The sequence below is a fragment of the Diceros bicornis genome, chromosome 21, assembly GCF_020826845.1.
Source record: "Diceros bicornis minor isolate mBicDic1 chromosome 21, mDicBic1.mat.cur, whole genome shotgun sequence".
Classification (NCBI taxonomy): domain Eukaryota; kingdom Metazoa; phylum Chordata; class Mammalia; order Perissodactyla; family Rhinocerotidae; genus Diceros; species Diceros bicornis.
The window spans coordinates 10904740-10927701 of NC_080760.1; the positions used below are offsets into that span (position 1 = coordinate 10904740).

The 22962-nt window shown below is 37.4% G+C and overlaps 1 protein-coding gene across 1 annotated transcript in view; it reads left to right on the top strand.

Moving 5' to 3' along the window:
- Positions 1-22962, top strand: part of SLC26A7 (solute carrier family 26 member 7) — a 255412-nt gene that overhangs the window by 107184 nt on the left and 125266 nt on the right. The gene's annotated exons all lie outside the window — the stretch shown is intronic.

The following is a 22962-nucleotide window of genomic DNA, read 5'->3' on the forward strand; positions in this document are numbered from 1 at the left end:
TGTCCAGCAGCATTCACATCGCTAGAGAACTTGTTAGAAATGCAAATTATCTGGCCCCACCCCAGACCTTCTGAATCAGCAGCTGGGGAAGTGCGGCCCAGCAATTTGTGTTTTAACAAATCTTCCAGGTGATTTCGAAGCACACTTTCATTTGAGAACCACAGGGCTAGACTAAGACAAATTTGCCGTGGGTTCAGAAAAGCAAGAAATTTAATCATTTTCTATTTAAACCCCACTAGAAATATATTTATTCATGTAACTGTTTGGTGGTCCTTCTGGTGGAAAGCTGAGTGGATTTTTGTGTTCCGTATTTTTTATTATCGTGTTACTTTCTTTACTAGGCCTTTTGTTAGTTCACTTCAGGACATACTCCTTTATGCGTCAGAGTTGTCTCTGGCATACCTGGGAAGCTAAATCAATGGAGCACAGCTGAGAGGCCCTCAATTCTACAGAATACAGGAGTCAGGCCCCACGGAGAGATGGGGCCTCAAGGTAACTTTCTAAAGGCTCCATTAACCAAGAATGCATTTTAAACAAAATAAAAAACAAAGTACAAATGAAAGTCAAAAGAGCTCATTAAAAACAAGTTACGGAAATAAACTGTGTGTTTATTGAGGGAAAACTGCTCAGAAAGTTGATTTTGATTAGGGAAATATTTTTATACAAACTGTGCTGTTGAAAAGAAGGTCTTGTTTACCATTTTAATCCCATGACCTCAGCCACAATTTATGTGCCATCTTGTTTCTGGGGAGAAAATTCTATCCATTCATTCATCTATTTATTCAACAAATATTTCAGGTACCCTTGAAGCTCAGGTGACATGAAAAGAGAATCTTGACTCTTTACCTCCACCTTTTCACCCCACTCTCTTCGTATCTCAAGGTGCTGAGACCTGCTTTCTGCCCCACTATTCCAAAACTGGTCTTTCGGAAGTCATCAGTGACTTTGTACCAATCCACCTGCTCCTCATCTGGTTGGTCTTCCCTGCAAGTTTGGGCTCGATTGACCATTTTCTACCTCTTGGAACTATATGCCTTAGGTTCATTCCTTATTTCTCTGATAGCCTATTCCCCATATCTTTAACTGAATTCTCTTCTATACCTTCTTTCAAAAACAAGTGATTCTATGAGATTCTCTACTCAATCCCATTTTCTTCTTTCTTAGCCCTTTTTCTTTACCTGAAGGAACTCATCTACTCCCACCAGTTTTATTTAGCATCATTTATCACATCTGGGTGGGTAGCTCCTAAATCTCTTCTTTTTTTGGTGGTCTTTCTTCATTTATAACACGTTTCCAAGCTCCTCAATTTCAACATATCTAAAATAGGACAGATTCTCTTTTTCACAAATTGTTTTTTTCTCATCTATTCATGTATTATACAAATATTTATTGAGGGGCTGTTATCTGCTAGGCACTGTTCTCTGTTCTAAGGATATGGCAATGAGCAAAACTGACAGGGCCTCTGCTCTCAGAAAGCTTACATTCTAATGGGGCAAGGGAGGCAAACAAGAAAAAAATAGACAAATAATATGGTGATATGTACTTTGAAGAGAAGTAAAATAGGATTCAGGAGATGGAGAATGATGGGAATACTTTTTATTTAGGGTGGTCTGGGCCTGAGAAGGTAATATTTGATCAGAGATCTGAAGCAAGTGAGAGAATGAGCTCTATGGATATAATGAATATGGATGTAATGAATAGGAATCAGTTGAGTGTTTACCAAAAGCTCAGGAAGATATTAGAAAGTACCAAATAACTGAACCTGTGCTAAAGAAAAATCATGACCCTGAGGTCAGGAAATTTAGTGTTGCTGAATGCGTGGTCATGCATGAAGTGTCACCATGGGAACCAGACTGGGGAAGGATGCATCTGCTTCTGCGCTGTGGGGGCCCCCCATGTTCCGAATCATTGGTTAATTAAATCAGAAATTTAATTAATCTTACTCCACATATACGTGAGTTTGTGTGTACATGTGAGTTTGTGGTCTCTTTTTGCGAATCTGTAATCCATCTGAAACACTTGTTGGAACCTGAAACATATTTTCTAACAATTACAACCAACCTTTATTCAGGTGAAACTGAAGCAACTGAAACATTAACTTTTTGTGAATTACTTGGATTCAATGTTTTTCATTTTTTGTCTCTTCTGTGGGTACTTTCCGAAATTTTTGTTGTTCACTCGCAATTGCCTCAGAAGGACATAAGAGTAAAAAAAACTCAAGTCTTTTGCTTGTTATAAACTCTTATCATCTGTGTTGTGGGGAAGTAGTTTCAAACAGAATATATATTATTTTAGGATTATTAATGAATTTTATTTGTCCCTCGTTACTAATTTCTTCCCAGTCATTAATTCTATTAATGAATTTTCATATGTCCCCAGTTACTATGAATAATTCAAGCATAAGCTCTGGTTATTTACATTTGTGTATCTCCTTTGTCTACACAATCCAAGATGGATTTTCTTCATTTAATTACTCAATATTTCTAACAACTTTTCAGAATGGTGTTAGTTGAATCCATTGGGTAAGGAAACAATAGATCTAGCTAAAGTACTGATGTTATTTTTTTATAATCAAAGCAATAAGCCATTAAAGATATTTGGTTTTTTTGACCTTTATGTTAAAAAACATTGTTTTCTTTACACTAACATATTTATTAATGGAGATTACTGAGAAAGTTTTAAATGAAGGTAAATTTAATTTTTTTCACCTGAAAAAGCTTCTAAACACTCCAGAATAATACTTGGAACTCTCGTTGGCATTTCTTCATAAAGTCTCTCTTTGCATGTTCCTTGTGAAGGTTATTCTCCGGACTACAGCTGTGAGAAAATAAATGGCTGGAAGTCACTTGCACCTGCTAAAGAATTGTTTTGCTTCTTGGCTCAGAGAAGGTCCCTGGGCCGCTTAGTCTGCAAACCCACTGCCGGCACTTTGGGAACCTTCTGCAGGCCACAGGGCTCCACATGCGTAGAGGTTTCTGATGTGCGGTTCAGAAGGGACTTTGAGACTCCTGGACCAGTCACGGCACACCAGGATTAATGAGGGGACTTTTAAATAATCCTCATCGTGCTACAGCGGGTGCCCTGAGGGCCAGAGCAGTCACCTGAGGTGGAAGGGAGTCCAGGACACGTGTCTTGTTTCTAGGTACAGGATTGAAGTGAGGGAAGATGGCTAATAAGGCAACACTATAAGCACAAGGGTCGGTGGTGGGTGAGTGGGCTACAAAAGCTAAAAGAGCAAGGCTGCTTTAGAAGGTGGGATGGGGAAAACAAAGGATCTACAATCTCATCAAGTCAGGCAATCCAAGGGCAGCTGAAGGATTTGGCACAATCAAGGGCAAGTGTTTGGGCCTCGAGAGATGAGGGGACCAGTCAGCATGAGCGCAACCTCAAGGTGAGGGAACCAGTCAGTATTAAGCTCGGATCACAACTCGAAGGCAGATAGCATGGGGCAGGCACTGGGCAGGGTGGGGTCTTCACAAGGGCCATCACATGGGAAATCTCTGCTTTTTATTCCCTCAAATAAGTTGATAAAAATTTGGAGAGAGAAAAAAGATGAGTGTATTGGACATGGGGAAGCTGGATGCAGGGGGAAAAGGATCATAAATAGCCACCACTCTCCTAGTAAAATTAGAAAAAGCTTCAGTCAGCTGAATTATAGCCAAAGCCTTTGATTTCTTTCCAGCATAAATTGGGGGTTACATGTGATTTATTATTTTATCTTTCCAAATAGAAGACAAAAAAGAGCGTTTAAAATGTTTTAAAACTTACCATTTAAAATGTCTCAGTCAAAACCCACACATCTATGGACAGCTAATCTTTGACAAAGGAGCCGAGAACATACAATGGAGAAAGGAAAGTCTCTTCAACAAATGGTGTTGGGAAAACTGGGCAGCCACATGCAAAAAAATGAAAGTAGACTATTACCTTACACCATACACAAAAATTAACTCAAAATGGATTAAAGACTTGAATTAAGACCTGAAATTATGAAACTTCTAGAAGAAAACATAGGCAGTATGCTCTTCGACATCAGTCTTAGCAACATATTTTCAAGCACCATGTCTGACCGGGCAAGAGAAACAATAGAAAAAATAAACAAATGGGACTACATCCAACTAAAAAGCTTCTGCACAGCAAAGGAAACTATCAACAAAATGAAAAGACAACCTAACAATTGGGAGAAGATATTTGCAAACCATATACCTGATAAGGGGTTAATCTCCAAAATATGTAAAGAACTCACGCATCTCAACAACAAAAAAACTAACAACCCAATTAAAAATTGGGCAAAAGACCTGAACAGATATTTCTCCAAAGAAGATATACAGCTGACCAACAGGCACATGAAAAGATGTCCAACATCATTAACTATCAGGGAAACGCAAATCAAAAGTACAATGAGATATCACCTCATGCCCGTCAGAATGGCTATAATTAACAAGACAGGAAACAACATGTGTTGGAGAGGATGTGGAGAGAAGGGAACTCTCATACACTGCTGGTGGGAATGCAAACTGGTGCAGCCGCTATGGAAAACAGTATGGAGATTCCTCAAAAAATTAAGGATAGAACTACCATATGATCCAGCTATTCCACTGCTGGGTGTTTATCCAAAGAACGTGAAAACACCAATGCGTAAAGATACATGCACCCCTGTGTTCATTGCAGCGTTATTCACAATAGCCAAGACTTGGAAGCAACCTAAGTGCCCATCAAGGGATGAATGGATAAAGAAACTGTGGTATATATACACAACGGAATACTACTCAGCCATAAGAAACGATGAAATCCAGCCATTTGTGACAACATGGATAGACATTGAGGGTATTATGCAAAGTGAAATAAGTCAGAGGGAGAAGGTCAAATACCATATGATCTCACTCATTAAGTAGTAGATAATAACAACAATAAGCAAACACATAGAGACAGAGATTGGATTGGTGGCTACCAGAGGGGAAGGGGGGAGGGAGGAGGGTGAAAGGGATGATTAGGCACATGTGTGTGGTGATGGACTGTAATTAGTATTTGGGTGGTGAACATGAGAACATGATGTAATCCATGCAGAAATAGAAGTATAATGATGTGCACCTGAAATTTATGCAATGTTATAAACCAATGTTACTATAATAAACAAACAAATAAATAAAATGTCTCAGTCAAATAAGTAATATTGGCTTGAAAGAAAAAAGTACTTCAGAGAATAAAATATCCACATTCCACTGAAAGATTTCTATTTTATGTTTATAATACAACAAATATTTCTTAATACTTCTGGTAGGGAAGATATTCTCTAAACCCAGGAATGGACAAGGACTTAGAGAGCTTATATCCTCTTGCCATCTGATTTTTTATATATTTTGAAGTTTCAGATATCAGTGTATTTCCCTTCTAATATTTCAGCATGCATGTCGCTAACTAGAGTTCAATACTTGTTTCTCTTTTTTTCCTTCTGAGGTAAAATTTACATGCGCATGTTTACATGCACAAATTTACATGACTTCAGCAAATGCATTCATAAACACTTATCAAGATATTACGAATATCCCAAGATATTTTCTCATGTCCCTTCTCCCTAGGATTTCCAGATTTCACAAATAAAAATGCAGAGCACCAAGTTAAATTTGAATTTCAGCAAAACAATGAATACATTTTTGGTGTAATAATGTCTCAAATGTTGCATAGGATACACTTATGGTAAAAAAAAGTTCTTTGTTTATCTGAAATTCAAATTTAACTGGGAATCCTGTTTTTTATCTGGCAACCCTACTTTCTAGTAAATTCCTGCCTCATCCCCCAGAGGCAACCATTGTTCTGATTTTTTCCACCATAGATTTTGCCTGTTTTAGAATTTCATGTAAAAGGAATTGTACAATATGTATGCTTGTCTATAGGGCTTTATTCATTCATCACAAAGGTTTTGAGCTTCTTCCATATTGTTTATATATGTCATGAGTGTGTTCCTTTTTATTGCTGAATAGTATTCCTTAATAGAAGTGTAATACTGTTTGTTCATCCATTCTCTTCCTTGGGCTTTTTCCAGTTTCTCTCTATTATGAATAAGCTGCTATGAACCAGAGCATGCTTAGAAACATTCAATGGCTGCCAGTTAAGTTCTAGACAAAGTCCAAACTCCTTAACATGCCTCACAGGCACTGTGTAATTTAGCTTTTCTTACCTCGTCCCTGGTCTCACCTCTTGCCACTCTCTCGTAGGCTCCCTCCTCCCCAGCCGTCTTCCTTTCAGTGCCTGAAGCTTCCATGCTTCTCCCACCTTGTGCCTTTTATATACAGTTCCCTCCAATTGGAACACTGTTTCTTCCTGCTGGTGGTCTCACATTTTGCTCATGCTCCTCTGCTTACCACAGTGTGACTGCAGGCAAGTTTGCTGACCTCTCCGGGCCTCTATCTGTAACCTTTCTGTGGCGTTCCTTTCTCAGGGGGTGATTATGAGAATCAACTTAACATATGGAAAGCACTTAGCCTGGCACCACTGTAAGTGTCCTGTCAATGTTTGTAATCCATCTTGTGGAGGACCTTGAATTTCTAGAAACTTATGCTTTATGGATACTGCATACTAAAGAACAGGGAATGATGGAAGGTAATAGCAGCAGAGTGGAAGGTGAATTAAGGAGGAACAAGCAAGCCAGAGGGAAAAAGACTAGATTGGAGTTTATAGTAATAGTCCACGTGAGTACACTCAATGGGAGTTGAGTTAATGGCAGTAGGAATTGAAAATGGGAGATAGATTCAGAAGATCTTTGTTTTAGAGACAGAACCAACTGACTGAATGTCAAAGAGCAAAGGAGAAGGTGGAGACGCAGATATCTCGGAGCCCTCTGTCCCGGATATCTGTAACAATGTTGGTGCCAAGTAGCAAGATAAGGACTTCAGGGAGAGGGACTGGATTTGGTGAAAAATGAGTTTGATTTTAGACATGATAAATTAAGGATGCTAACTGGACCTTAGTGAAAACATCCACCAGGCCATTGGAAAGGAAAATATAATCAAAGGCGTGGATTCTGATCAGGAGTGAATTATATCCTTGTATCGTCTGAGGACTGTGTTTTCAAGGAAACGAAAAGGTGATGCTTTTATTGTTGTCCTCCAAATCTAAGTCCTCTTTTAGACTCACCTTAGATGGGACTCTAACAAGTAAACAACTCTGTTCCTGCCACATTACAGTCTCGGGTAACAGTGATACCAGGACATGTGGAGAAAGCTCTGTTAAGGGAAGAGGGCTCAAGGCACACAGGAGGAGCCTGTTTGAAAGTCAGAAGCAGCACCGTTTGAAGGGAACCACTTAATAAGCTCTGGCTGTGCCTGTGATGAAATGCCTTTCATTTCTTTTTCTTTCTTTTCTTTTCTTTTTTTCTGAAGGATTAAGATTCTGGCACTTTGGATCACTGTGTTCCAATTTGCAGCTTAGGGTGGATTATTTTAAAAGCGAAAACTGTGAGGAAAAAGATGGGGTCAGTAGGTAGGTGTTAGGTTCCTGATTTCAAGGCAAGAGGAAAGTACTGGATGATGCAGGGCAGTGTGTGTGTGTGTGTGTGTGTGTGTGGTCTTTCTTCCTTGCTTTGATTCTTTTCCACTGCTAGGCAGGAACTGGAGATCAGAGAAGCCTCTGGCATTACTACTATGGCCTTCCTTTGATCTAATAAAAGCTTCCCAGTCAGAGTGCTGGGGCAGCTTTGTGTCACTTTTTAGAAAATTAGGTGTATGTAATCTTCATCTATTATGCTGTATAGTTTTGTCAGACTTGGGTAACAAAAATTACCCAAGATTTTCATGCTGACCATTCCTTTTAGGATGGAATTACTTGTTAGGAAAACAGAAACTGATGTGAAGTTAAGTTTTTTCTGGGTGTATTTTAAAAGTACATGGGCGGGCTGGCCCTGTGGCTTAGCCGTTAAGTGCGCGCGCTCCGCTACTGGCGGCCCGGGTTCGGATCCCGGGCGCGCACCGACGCACCGCTTCTCTGGCCATGCTGAGGCCGCGTTCCACATACAGCAACTAAACGGATGTGCAGCTATGACATACAACTATCTACTGGGCTTTGGGGAAAAAAAGGAGGAGGATTGGCAATAGATGTTAGCTCAGAGCTGGTCTTCCTCAGCAAAAAGAGGAGGATTAGCATGAATGTTAGCTCAGGGCTGATCTTCCTCGCAAAAACAGAACAAAACAAAACAAAACAAAAAAAGTACATGGGCAATAAAGTGCTACCTTCCTGATAGAAATACTCATGGAATTAGGTTCTTCCAATCTAAGCATCTTCAGAGGTTATTTCTCTAACCAAGTGAATCTGTTTGCAATACGTTATTTTGTTTTTGTTCAATGAGGGTCTGTATTATGAAACAGAATTCCAACACGTTATGTTTTTAGGGGGTTATTTAGCGAAACTGAGACAATCTTTCATGTAACAGACTGTAGGTATCTTACTGCTGATTCCAAACTTCTCATTTCATGAAGGGGACTATTTACTGTTAGATAAGTACTTTCCCACTGTACTGTGCTCCTTACAGTGTGAAGGGGATTCCCATTTGCTTAGTGCTGACAGATTTTCCAGGGCACACATCCCGTAGTCAGTTCTCTGGTTGGACATGTCCTGCTGAATTTCAGAAGCATCTAAGGAAATCACAGTGGCTTGGCATGGGGACAAGAATGCCAGAGTGCCAGGATGCTTGAGTAGGTGACAAGGAGGGGGGAAAACTAGTGAAGATGTTGCTAAGCATGCAAAATTGGCCTATTTCGTGGTGCTAGTGTTTGTTGACAGAACACCCACAGGACTCTAAGTATTGTATAAAAGAATCAGGCATTGCCTATGCCTAGGAGGCTTATAATATCTCTATGATGCCTCAATCTAAACATAGTGTTGATTCAGAGAATACCGATTATTGAACGAGGTGACCTCTTGAGGTTCCTTCTAGTCCTGTGATTCTGAGGAAGGCTATGCATTTCTGAAGCTGGTGATTACTGACAAATTAAGGTTTGACAATTGCAGCCAAGAACACTGCTCAATGTTCATTGGGAGACCTGAAGTATATTGGGAATATTTCCAAGTTGGTGGAGAATGCTTTGGATTTGCAAGATGTTTCCATGGTCTTGCCTAATTGTATTTAAATTGTGCTTTTTTGGTATCCTTTTGAGGCCCTAATGAAGAAGCAACCCTGAAGCAGAGGGTAATTTATTTCAGCCTAGTTAAGATGCATCAGGTTGACTGATGTAATAATGTAAAGCAGGGTGAGCCCAGAAGGGGAGAAGAGGAAATATGAGGAGAAAAAGGAACAAAGAAGTAGGTCACTGAAGAGACAGTGTGGAAAGACCACAGGCAGCCCTCCCTCAGGAAATGTGAGAAAGGGGCATGTAATCTGACGTTGTCTCCCTTTTCAGACAGGTTTGTTCCTGAAACCTGAAAAGGTAAAGTAAGGTGTCCAAAATGACATAGTGTGTCAGTGGAAAAGCCTAACTCTTAGCTCCCTGCTTAGCGCAATGTGTTTTATTTCAACTATGCCTGTGCCTTGCCTGTAGTCTTCCAGAGAACCAGACTTCCTACAATGTATCTTTTTAACTCCTTTATTGCTACACAAGTACTATTCTCTGGAGGCTTACATTTGTGCTGGTGTTGTCCTCCAGCCCCGCCCCTTCCCTTCACTCTGTCCTTTATCTCTTCTCTTCTCCAGCACCCTTAAGAACGACATTCTAAATCTGAGTTTTCAGAAACATCTGCTTATTCCAAATAGATCAGATGGCAGATGTAGAAGACTGAGACAATAAGAAGAATGGTTTCAATACTTGTTTGCTGTGAATCTGAAATTCATTTTTGTATTTAACTTAGTTTAATTTCTTTTCAACTAGTATAAATTCTCAATTGTCTGAAAGTTTTGCTATCTGTTTTCTCCTTGTTCTTCAAAGTGTGACCACTGTCCCCCTGGCTGGGATGCTGGTCATGAATGTGTTTTGGAGATCACTAACTTTATAATTTAATTGTTTAATCAAGTCTGTTGCTTATATCACAAACTTTTTAATTCTTACTCAAAGTGTTAAACCCATTATTTTTCAGAGTGGGCCCCCAAATCTTCATTATTTGGTTTGTGTATTAGGAAATTCTTCTAAGTCTCTTAAAAAGTAGATTCCAAAGTAGAGTAGTTGCTTACCATTAAGTCATTATTAAAGCAGTTATACACACACACACACATACACACACACACACACACACACACACACACATCATTGTTCTTGAGTGGATTAAAAGTGGGTGGCTCTTCTGTTATGATTTATGAAAATGCTGCAGAGAGACTTGGCTTCACATATCTTTGCTTTCTTTTCATCTATGTAAAATACCTGGCCTTTTCTCAATTCTAATGAGGGAATTGAGAAATTAAACTTTGAAATATTTGATGCTCTTAAATAAGATAGCCAAACCTGAATGAGGACTCTGTATTTTTTTCAGATAGGAAATGATCATAATTAAAAACAATCTTCCTAGTCAATGAATGGACGTGTTATAGCCAAACAATTTTTGTGTTGCTACTTGCTTTTCTCAGACATAGTCAGATAAGCAGGACACTCAAGAAAGAGCATGTCATTCTTTTCCTCTACTGACTCACATAAGTGAGTTCAAGGTGACTGTGGGATATCTCCTGTTACTTCAAATTTAGCTTTTCTTCTAATACCAGTCATTGATGCCCTGCAAATAGACATGACATGAATTAGGGAGCTGGTTTCCCAAGTGTGCAGGAGTTGGAGGTCCTTAGAGGATTAACTGCTCCACCTCTGTTGCTATGCCTGGGATTTCTGCAGGTAGAATTGTGTCTAAGCTGTCTGCCTCTGGTCATTGAGGGCTTAGTCCCCAAGTTCTAAAAATAAGCATCAAGAGGAGAAGGAGCAACTAGAGGAGATAGAAATGTTACGGGTTATGTATTCTTGCTCATGATTAGGACTGACTTTATGGACTCTGGCATGCACTTTCTAATAAATTATCCATGTGCATGTTCTTACTCATTCCTACCAGGAGAAAAAGAGAAAATCAGAATTCCCACCAGTCTAGGAACATTGTGAAACAATGTCAGCCATGAAATATTTATGAAAGATTTTGGTTGAAGGAGACTCTGGGGGAGGAAAGAACTGTGAAAAGTCTGGGAGCCATGGAAATATTTTAGTAATTGAGAATCATTGTCTGGGGATTTAAAAAATATATCTAAAAAAAGATCGGTTCTTTAAAAGAACTGATTCCTAATGGATGTTTAAAATATATATATTTCTCACAAACTCAGGAAATATTTCTAACAGCCATTGATTAATAGCTCTCAAGTCATATCTGAGTTGATATATTACCAGTTTTAATGCCAAGTTTACTTAATTTAACCATCTGCTGACCACTAGGCCATGGGATTCTGGTTTGGGACTTCTATAATATTCTCATGTAAGAAATAGATTAAATAGGGTCAGAGTGAAATCTCCCCCAAAAGCTACTTGTAATTCTTAATTTCTCTTGACATTTCTGGACGTGAACAAAACTGCACTATTCATTATTTTCTGAAAATTTTGCTTACATGCATAACACTATAAGCTATGAATCTCGTATCTCTTTGAGAAGCCCTTAGGATAGAGGCTATAGAATATATCTGGAGTAGACACTAGTCCCCAATTAATACACAAACAAAATTTGTAATAGAATATTTTTGTTTCAATTTGAGTTTCTGGAAAATACCTTTTCTTGTTCCAAATAAAAGCATAGATCCTCTTGACTGCATAAGAAAGAAAAGAGAAACCTCTAACCTAAATAGAAGGAAAAAAATTTGAAGCTGTTAATTGAGTAAGACTCAAACTTTGTATTTCCAACTCTCCTCACCTCTCCCTCCCCTTCTGCCATGGTTTTCAGAGAATGATAAGAGTTAGGAGAAGCTGTGAGAAGTCCAAAATCCATTTGAGTCATTTCATAATTAAAACATCCTGGGCGGCAGGAATTTGTTTAGTGAAGTATGTTAGCCTGTCAGGTGAAAGTAGGTAAAAGTAGCCAATACCCTCCTGTAGGTAGAGCGTACATCATTTTAATGAGACAAAGTGAGACAAGTTAATGGAATATAACACAAAAATATTGGTTACCATCAGTAGTCAACACTGATATAAATTCAGTAAGTTCTGTGCAGATATAAGCCCCAGCAATCCTTATCTAGGTGTTCTTAGTTGTTCGTTCTTGACTTGATAACCACTAGGTGACACTGTTGCTTCACAGAGTTAGTGCAGGACACCCTTTAACCATGTAAGTTACACAGGAAGCGCTGTTGTTTATATTTGTTATAAACATATTGTTTATGGTTTAAATATGCACGTTTGATTTACCAGCCTGAGACTGAGCTAATACTGACTGTCAATATTATGACAAATAGTTCTGACAGTACTATCTACTGTATAAATTCACACTTGCTTAGAGTGGTACAAACTTCCACTCCTGCTGCTGCTACTCCCGGTGCCATTCGCCGCCACACCAATGTCTAACATTTATCAACTGCTTACTTTGTGACGACCTGGTGCTTAGTCCATTAGGTAAATTATGTCATTTAATCCTTCTGTCAACCACACTTGCTAAAGATTACAGAGCTAAGAGGCGGCGGAGCTGAAACTCAAACCCTGTGTGACTGCTTGCTCGAGCTCCTTCACTGACCCATGTGGTAGCTGGTCACACAACAAGCCCGTAGTAGGACACGACCTGAACACTGCAACATATTTCAGGTCCAGTTGCCTATATCAAAATAAGAGAGCCTAGGGAAAAATAGTGGAGTGGCTTTAACATAAACATATGATTTCCTTTCCATTACTGTTAAAAGATGTTTTGGAAACTCATATTTGTGAAAAAACTCTGTGTCTATTTGATTATACCTACTAATATTTTTATTCACAGCAGATAAACTTAAGATTGCTAGATAAAACACAGGTTGCCCGTTTAAATTTGTGTTTCAGCTAAATGACTTTTTAGCATTAGTATATCCCATGCAAAAATCTGAATTTCGGATAAACAACAAATATATTTATTTTTGTGTAAGTATGTTCCAAATACTGCAAGTGGCATATCTATATTAAACAAATAAAAATTATTCCTTCTTTACCTGAAATTCAAATTTAACTATGTGTCCTGTATTTTAATTTGCTAAGTCTAGCAACATGACCTTATCTTATTCCAGCTAATCTGGGGCAGTTTAACAAAAACTCACTTAATTCTCTTCCTCTCTATCTCAAACTCTCTCCCTTCTCTCTATACCTCCCCCTCCATTTCTGTCTGAGGGAATTATATTTCTTCTATTAGAGGAAGATCCTGTGATCTGTGCCCTTTATCCTTTTGGCTCCTGCGTATTGCCAGACTTGCTGCATCTGGTATCATCATGCTTGTCTCATTTTCACTCTTTTCCTTTCTACCATGTCTTTTTCCCATTTATAAAAGTGATTAGAGATTTCTGTCTCAAGAAACCTCAAGCTTTCTCTGCATCCTGTTTGGTTCTACTTCTTGAAAGAATAGCCATTATTTCCTTATCACCCATTCCCTCTTCACAGCATGACTGCAATCTGATTTCTGCACCAAAGACTATAATAAAACTCTCTCAAAGTTATTCAACAACTTTCTCATTGCTAAATTCCATACTTTTCTAGGTCCTCATCTTACTTTTTTTCCTCTATGTGTGACAGTGTTCCATCTCTAATCCTTTATTTCAGTCTCTCTGTATTATTTTTCATGGTTGAATCATCATCTTCTTGTGATAGATTCTGAGATTCTCAGTCTCCTTCTGCATTCTAATAATGACATCACCATATACCCGGTTACATAAAAACGTTAGTCTTTGACCCCCATTTTTTTCCTTTTGATGTGGCTTCTACCTCCACTACATCCTTGCAATCTATCCCTTCCTTTTGATTTTTCAATCTGACTACCTTATTAACAAAGGAAGAGGATTCTTCAAAAGAATTTAAGATTAACAGGAAAGGAATTGTATTCTGTCTTTCCCACCTTAGTTTCCTTAGTGGATGATTATCTTGGGACTGATAAGAATAAAAGGCATATTCTTGTGGAGGGGTTCTTTATTTTTCTGGGCTTGCAGATAAGTTGATAAGCTCTTTGCTTTCAACTGGTCGCTATTTGACTGTGATCTCCTGGCCCATGAGAATGGAGGTGGGATATGAAAATACTTTTCTTGCCGTATACCTGAAGTGGGTCATCAGGTTCAGAAATTACTTTATTGATGAATGTGATATAGACACTTTCATTACATTCACTGTTTTGAGCATTATCTGCTCAAGATGTTGACTAGAATGTGGAATAGATCATATATATAACCTTCTTATTTATAATCTCAGGAATCAATTCCAGAAGGTCAGTTTAGACCTTGAACTCTTAAATCTTTTGTCTTTGGTTTTATAATCCTTAATTATATTAAATCTCCTAAAGTATAATGCTTCCTCATTCTTGAGACTTCCCTGTCTCAAGATGGGTAATCCATGGAGATGTATCAGAAAACATTCTGATCATCTTGCATAATTTTTAAAGCAACCCATTAAAACAGTGGCTTCAAATAATAAGAATGTTCATTGGATTGGAGATTCTGGGAGTGTATATTTAATTAGGTGGAGCTTTTCTTCTAAGTACAGGTTAGTAGAATGCCCATCAAAAATAATTCCTTCTCTATAGATAGCTAAAAGAATTGATAGGCAAAAATACTATGTGCTCCCAAACATATTCATCACTTCTTACTTTGCTCTAGTTTTAAGTTTCTTAGTTCAATAAAACCTGTTTTTATAGGTTGGGTTGAGACCCACAGTCAATTTGTTAAAAGTTATTTATAGATGAAAATATGAGAAAATATTTCTGCTAGCTCTCATAAAGAGTTGCCTTAGATTAAAAACTCTTAGAGCCATAATGGTAAGTTTACACTCCCACCAATCAATGCCCATGGCAGATATCACTAATAGATCTAGGCAAACTTTCTTGCTGAGCATGGATGCACTGCTTCAGAATTCTTCTCAATTCCACATTTCAGTAATTCAACTGAAGAACTAATTCATCTGTATTGACACAGGATATGGGTGGCCTTTTTGTTAACCATATTCAGAATATAGAGGATCAATACTAGAAGATAAAATAAAGTCAAGAGTTTCAGAATTTCAGGACCACCTTGAGGACATGACAAAGTTAAGAGTCTGAGCTGGGGGAATGGAGTTGGTATGCAGGTCACCAAACTAGACGGGAGACCATGAAACATGTGACCATGTTTTGAGGATACATAATGCTGAAGTCCAAATCAAAATTTTGGGTTCAAGCAAGGCAAATGGAAATAGATTTTGGTTGTTATTCAATTTGGAGGATAAGTAGACTCATTTACAAACATTACAAACTGGATAAGATTTTCTATCCCAGGAGAAGAAGAAAACATTCCATTCTAGTTGAATAATGATGTGACATATATGGTATTACTCCTTTATGCTTTTAATGCGTTAAGGCATATTGAAAACTCAATTCACAACTGTTGAAAGACTCACGCACATTATTCAAATCATCTTAGCAACTAAGGAAAGAAATTTATAGGCGATAACAACTAACATTTATCAGCACCTTTCCCATAGGGGAGGCATTGTCCTTGGTACTCTACTTATCTAAATCCTCTCCTAAGAGACCTTGAAAAGATGGAATTCAGCTTTGCTTGCCAATGTGCTGGCTGGTTGTCTGGCTCCATAGTACACTTTAAATATTTCTTTTTTGTTGTTCTCCTTTTGACATGAATAAAAAGTAATATTCCCTGGGGCTTGGGTTAGCTGCTCTAGTATATTTATTTTTTACTGCCAATAGTATAGTGAATATGGTGCAAAATATCATTGCAATCTATGTGCAGTGTAAACCTCGTAACTTCTGGTGTAAATTTTAGTTATGCCACTAATTAACTGGGAAAATGAGAACTCTGGTACTAGTCCTTGTATGTTACTTCTTGAAGTGAAAGAAATACTTTATGGAAGGCCTAAGAAGACCTTTAAATATTTAAATTTTTAATCAACTAAAATAGTTTGAGTATTTGTCTACATCTTCTAATAAATAATAAAGTTGTAATTATTCACTGTTTCTTTTTCTATTTGATGCCACTATCTCAGTTGTACTTAGCCACCCAATTTGACTTCCCAAGGACAAGTAAGCTTGAGCACTGAGAATTTCTGAATATTATTATGTGCTTTTTGGTAACAAGACATTTGTGGTAGCCCATATTTGACTTATGTTGTCAGATGTGGAATGTAAACCAACAAGTAAAAACTAGCTCAAAAGAAAAATATATTCCATGGCTTCAAGGTCCCAGGAGATTCTAAGCATGAGTGCTCTTTTTATTGGAAAGTCAATTGATCCAGAAAACTAGACATCATTAAGTGTTGTGGGAGTCAACATGTGACAGGTTGAAGAATGTCACAATGAGATCACTCAAAAGACGAATTTTTTATATTTCTGGGCTGTTGTAAGATGCCAGCACCAAAAAATTTCATTGATGCATGGGAAAAATATCACCAATAAAAATGACATCATTGGTGATGATTCTTTGCCAGTTAGACCCTAATAATTCTGCTTCTAAGGAAATAATCAGAAATCTGGTTTATGGTTTATGCCCAAAGATGTGTATCCCACTGTTATCTGTAATAAAAAAAATGAAACAAACAAAAACTGGAAGAACCGAAGCATTTACTTCTAGGAAAAGGTTGTGTAAACGTTGGTATGTCTTTATGAAGGAATATTATACAGTCATTAAAAATTGGTGTTCTCTAAGAGTTTTCCATGATATGGCAAGGCTTATGATATAATGCTCAGTGAAATCAAAGTTATGTGTACAATGATGTCTCAACTATCTAAAGAAAAACATTTCATAGAAAAAAAAAGCTAGAGCAAACCATACCAAAATTTTAATCAATAGTGTGATTATGGAACATATTTTTCTTCTCCTTTTGTTAATACTTTTCTATACTTCTCAAAATTTTATATTTTATAATAGTAATTTGATTATTTAATAACCAGAAAAATGAAGACAAATATTGGGAAAAATAAATGGCTTCTGAATTTTTATCAAAGTGCAAATGATATGCGTTTTGCCCTATTGATCCTTGACACAAAGTGTACAAAACCATGAAGATTGACCATGGAAGATAACAGCAATGGAATGAGTAGGATCTTGGGTTTTAATTTTTGATATTTTAATGCATATGGATATATGAGAGCAGTTTGGTTATTTTTCATTTTGTAAGTTTACTTGTATTTCATGTATGTAATAATTGTATTTTGATAAAAACACTTCTTGTTGCAGGTAAGTAAGAAACCTAAAAATAATTACCAGTTCTGCATTTTAGAATAGTCCCTTATTTCATGCATAAAAAGCTGAGTGACCATCTCTCAGGAATGCTACAAAAATAATTTTTACACTGCTTGAATTTTCTTCCTTAGGAGTCACCTCTAGGTACTATTTCAACTTTAAGACTTAATATTTAATAAGGCTAACACTACAAGATCCATTCTAGTATTGAATTTCCACTAAAAATAATTTCCAAAATCAAACACTGTTTGATAATGTTGGGGAAATTTGCTCTTTTGGACTGATCTCTATGAAGCAATATAGGCTTATGGGGTATTTTAGCCATTTTTCTACTTAGTAACAGAGCTGTTCCAAATAGTCCATTTTTTTCTCTACTATTATTATCCATTCTAGATGAAGACTCTGTACCCAGAGGGAAAGTTTAGTGAAGTTATTAAACAAACTCCATTATCTCTCTCTCTCTCTTTTTTTTTTTTTTTGGTGAGGAAGATTGTCCCTGAGCTAAAATCTGTGCTAATCTTCCTTCATTTTGTATGTGGGATGCCGCCACAGCATGGCTTGATGAGTGGTGTGTAGGTCCGTGCCTGGGATCTGAACCTGTGAACCCCAGGCTGTCAAAGCAGAGAGCGTGAACTTAACCACTATGCCACTGGGCCAGTCCCTGTTATCTCTTTTAATATAAGTACTAGATTGAAAAGTTACATGACTGCTAAAGACATAGTATATTCGATTTCAGTAATAAGTTTGATATGAACTCTTAAGATACCTTTTTGGACAAAATGAAAAAAATTCTAATTGACTATTTTCAAATAATTCCTACTAAGGAATAAATTTCAATCTGAAGGACAGGGTCTAGAAGATGTGTGTGGTTTTTCTTATTTATTGATTTGAATAAGGACTTATATAGCATGCTTAATCCATTTTTGCATAATGCTATGGACTGAGTTATGTTCTACCAAAATTCATAAGTTAAAGCCCTAACCTCCAATATGATGGTATTTGGAGATGAGGCCTTTGGCAGATAATTAGGTTTAGATCAGATCATGAGGATTGGGCACTTATGATGAGATTAGTGCCCATATAAGAAGAGATATCAGAGAACTTGCTTCCTCTTTCCTTGTCTGCCAAGTGAGGGTACAACAAGAAGGCAGCAGTCTGCAAGCCAGGAAGAGGGCCCTCACCAGGTACCAAATTGGCCAGCATCTTGATCTTGAAGTTCCCAGCCTCCAGAACTGTGAGAAATAAATTCCTGCAGTTTAAGCTACCCAGTCTATGGTATTTTATTATGGCAGCCTGAGTTGACTAATACAGGTAACATAATGTTTGGAGGAAAAGCTAAACCTTGAAATGAAGTACATAATTGTCAGTATTAGTAATGACTGGAACAGATTCAGAAAAATTTTGACACAATGACTCGACCAGATTCAATATATCAGATAAGGTTTAATATAAAACTTGGTGCTTAGATTTTTATAAAAAGCTCCTACATAATAAAGGATGGAGAATATATCACTTAATAGAGTAGGTTTGGAAAAAGTTAGAATTTAATTGTATTACCATTACACTTTTCAATTCAGAACACAGCTAGCACTGTTAAATTTTGGTATCACATTCTAAAAGGAAAATTGGCAAGCTATAGCAAATCATGAGGAAGGCAATCATAATGATGGACTGTTTGAAAGCCATATTATATGATGAATAGTTTTCATTTCCAGCCAGAATGGAGTAGCAGGAACTAGATTTACTCTCTTGCTTGAAACAAATAAGAACCTGACAAATACAAGAAATAATACTGTCAAGATTTTGGACATCGTGCAACAAAGGACAGTAATCTTGGAGAGTTTGGAAACAAAGGAGATGAGTCCAAGGATTGTCTCAGCTAACTGCTAGAAGAGTTTCCAGGCCATGGTACAGCAGAGCTTGGGAGTGGGGGAGAACCCAGGATGGGACTGGTAGTCTTCCTAAGTTGAAGAGAAGATGCTGGAAGTCTGGAGAGGCCAAAGCAGCTAGATTTCACATGGCAGAGTACCAGAGAGAAGAAAGCTGCACGGAGATAGAGCCCAGAAATCTGCACGTGTAGAGCGTTCAGCTAAGTAAAGATCAGCACATGAGTGTGAGGAATCTACAGACACTGGGGAAATGATTAGAAGGAGTAATCCTAGGGACTCACACAGGGTCAGAAATAGTTCACATTTCCGTCAGCCAGAGAGAAAATCTCACGATCCACAGAATGTCAGGTTTCGAATTGGGTTTTGCCTCAATAGTGGGAATAAGTGTTGCTCTGGTCTCACCTATCAGCATAATCCTTTCAGGTCTTGCTTTTAATCTCTGAGATGAAAAATACACTGGATGGAATTGATAGTAGAGTAGACATTGCAGAATAAAAGATTAGTGAACTTGAAGACATAGCTATAGAAACTACCCGAACGGAAACATTTAGAAAGCCTGAAAATAATATACACAAACAAAGCATCTGCAAACTGTGGACAATATCAAGTAGCCTAATATATATTTATGTGGAATCTCCAAAGGCTATAGGACAGAAAAAATATTTGAATAGATAATTGCCAAACATTTTCCAAATGTGACAAAAACTGTAAATTCACAGATCTAAGAAGCTCAGCAAACACCAAGTACAAAAGAAAAAGAACAAAATATGTTGGAAGGAAGAAACAATTTTAAGAAATTGCTTAAAACTGATGGTAAAGAGAACATCTTAAAAAGCCTCTAGAGAAGAAAGACACAACATGTACAGAAGAACAATAAAGATGACAAAAAATTTCTTGTTGGAAACAGTGCAAGTTGTGATAACAGTGGAGCAACATCTTTAAAGTACTGAAATAAACACAAAGTAAACAATGACAACAAGAATGACAAAAAAACCCTGTCAACCTAGAGTTCTACACTCAAGAGAAATATCTTTTGAAAACAAATGCAAAATAAAACCTTTTTCACACACATAAAATCTGAAAGAATTCATGCGGCAAATCTGCACTAGAAGTGTTAAAGGAACTACTTCAGGCTGGAAAATAATACCAGATGAAAATCTGGAGCTATCCAAGGAAAAATGGAGACCAATGGAATTATAGCTGCCTGGGTAAATATAAAAGACTTTTTAAATTATTTAAATATTTTTAAAAGATAAGTGATTTTAAAGCAAAAAGTAATAATGTATTTTGGGGTTTATAACACATGTTGACATAAAATGTGTGACAACGATGGTACGAAAGAAAATGGAAGTATGCAGTTGTAAGGTCCTTATACTAAATGTGAAGTGGTATGATATCATTTGATGATAGACTTTGGTAAGTTAAAGATGTGCACTATAAACCCTAAAGCAATCACTAAAGTAAGAGTTATAGCTAATAAACCAACAAAGGAGATAAAATAGAATCATAAAAATAATTAATCCAAAAGATGGCAATAAAAGAAGAAAAAGTAAAGAACTGATGGTATAAATATAAAATAAATAGCAAGATGGTAGATTTAAACTCAACTATATCAATAATCACATAAATGTAAATGGTCTAAGTACTGCAAATGAGGCAGAGATTGTCATGTTGGATTAAGGAAGTAAGACCAACTGTATGCCACCAACCAGAAACCTCCTTAAATATAAAGATACAAATAGGTTAAAAGTAAAAAGATGAAAACGTATGGCAAATAATTGAAGTCCATAACACCTCCCTCCCTCCCTTCCTCCATTCCTTCCTCCCTCCCTCCCTCACTCCCTCCCGGCCTCTCTCTCTCTCTCTCTTTCTTTCTTTCCTGTCTTTGAAAATGCCTTGAATCATTGTAAAACATGCATTTGAATGTAAAGTGATTCTTTTCCCTAGGCATTTTTTTACTTCCCTAGAGCTATCTCCTCTAAAATAAGTCAGAATAAGAAAAAACATGGTAAAGAAACAGACTGGAAAGTGCTATTTAATTCAAAGAAAGCAAAGTAGGACACATTAGCAATCAGCACTGAGAGCATAGTATCTTCTTTAGTCTACTGTACTTGGTGGCCTGTTACGAGTGAAACATTAACTGCACTGTTCAGGGCTGTGATTGATTTATATATGTGCACCCACGTTTAAATGTAATAGTATTTCTGAAATGAACAGAACCATAAAAAATCAGAAATTTTTTTGGGTAGCACTAAATGAATCAGTCCAGAAACTGAAGGATTGTTATGTGTCACAGAGATTAGGATAAAGACTAAAGAGTGGACATTTTAAGTAGCAGATCTTGGGTCAGTAATTGGGAAAAAATGTTCTAACAATTAGAATGTCTGAAAATTGGAATGGGCTACTTTTCTAAGCCTGTTAATTTCAGTCATTAGAAGAATAAAAACAGAGCTTGGATTCAGGGGTGTGCCAGCCTATGTGAAATTTGGGGTAAATTAAGAAAAGTGGACTCTCTGAGTGGACCACTTAAAAGTTGCTCCCTCTGTGTGGAGGTATCCCCATGCCAGTTACATGGCTCAGTGAGCAGAACATGGCCTTAATTTCACTGCCTCTACTTTTCCCCTCATATGGGAACCTTCTGCAGTGTCCTCTTGCTGGAAATGCTGTAGATTAACTTCCTGAAGTAGATGAGTTGGAAGTTGATGCCTCCTGAGGTTTATGAATCTATATTTCCAAGTGTAACCTGGATTTAAATCAGTGCTTTAGGTTTTCCAGTCTCTACATAGATCACATTCAAAGAGGCATAATACCACAATCAAAAGTAATATGAGAAGAATTTCAATCTTTACTAGTGTCTCTCAAAAACCATTAAATGTGATCCAATTTACAATGTTTGTCGAAGATTCTTTCTTCATTCGAGCCTGTCTCAATTCCCTCATACTTCATTTGCTCCAAAGGCTCTCACTTGCTAACCCTCTAAAACTCTCTGAAACCCCAGTCCATGAGGTTTTCTGTCTCTATTTTGCCTCCTACCTTTCTCCTGCATTGACTATCTAGTTTTTCCCCTCTCCATTCTCCAGATTCTATAATATAAGAAAAAGGAATTGTGTTGAAAAAAGATAGAACTTGAGATTGTGAGAGAATGAGGAGAAGTTGAGCAAGTAAAGACAAAATTTCTCCTTATTTTTCCCACTACTGTCTCTAGCTCTTTTTCTCTCTCCATCTACTCTCCTGATTCTTTAACAGTGCAGCCTGGAAACCAGGCTGAGAGACTAAATGATTCTTGGGTGATTTCAGAAGTAGGGACATTCATATGTTAACACTTACTGGTTGGATCCTATGTCTGCAGGACCTTCTATTAGATCCTAAGAAAAGAGGCAAAGCCAGTTCTGTGAATAATCCCTACTCACAAGGAATTTACAATCTCATGAGCTAGATTGGATAAAATCACATGAAATAGATTTCAAGGAAGAAAACCAGTAGACAGTGAAAATGACTACCAGCTGTACACCCATAAATACCCTGAGGGTTGCCTGGATGTTGGGTATACAGCATGAACAGAACTGTGGGGAAGCCAGCAAAAGTTTCATGGAAGAAGTAAGTATTGAGTAAATGTTTAGGTGAGGAAAAAGACCATGAACTAAGGAAATTAGTGTGGAGATATACTGAAGAATCAAAGCAATGTGCAGCACATAGTATGTATACTTATCTGCCGGAACAGAGGGTCTAGGCAGGGTGGGAAGCCTTTTT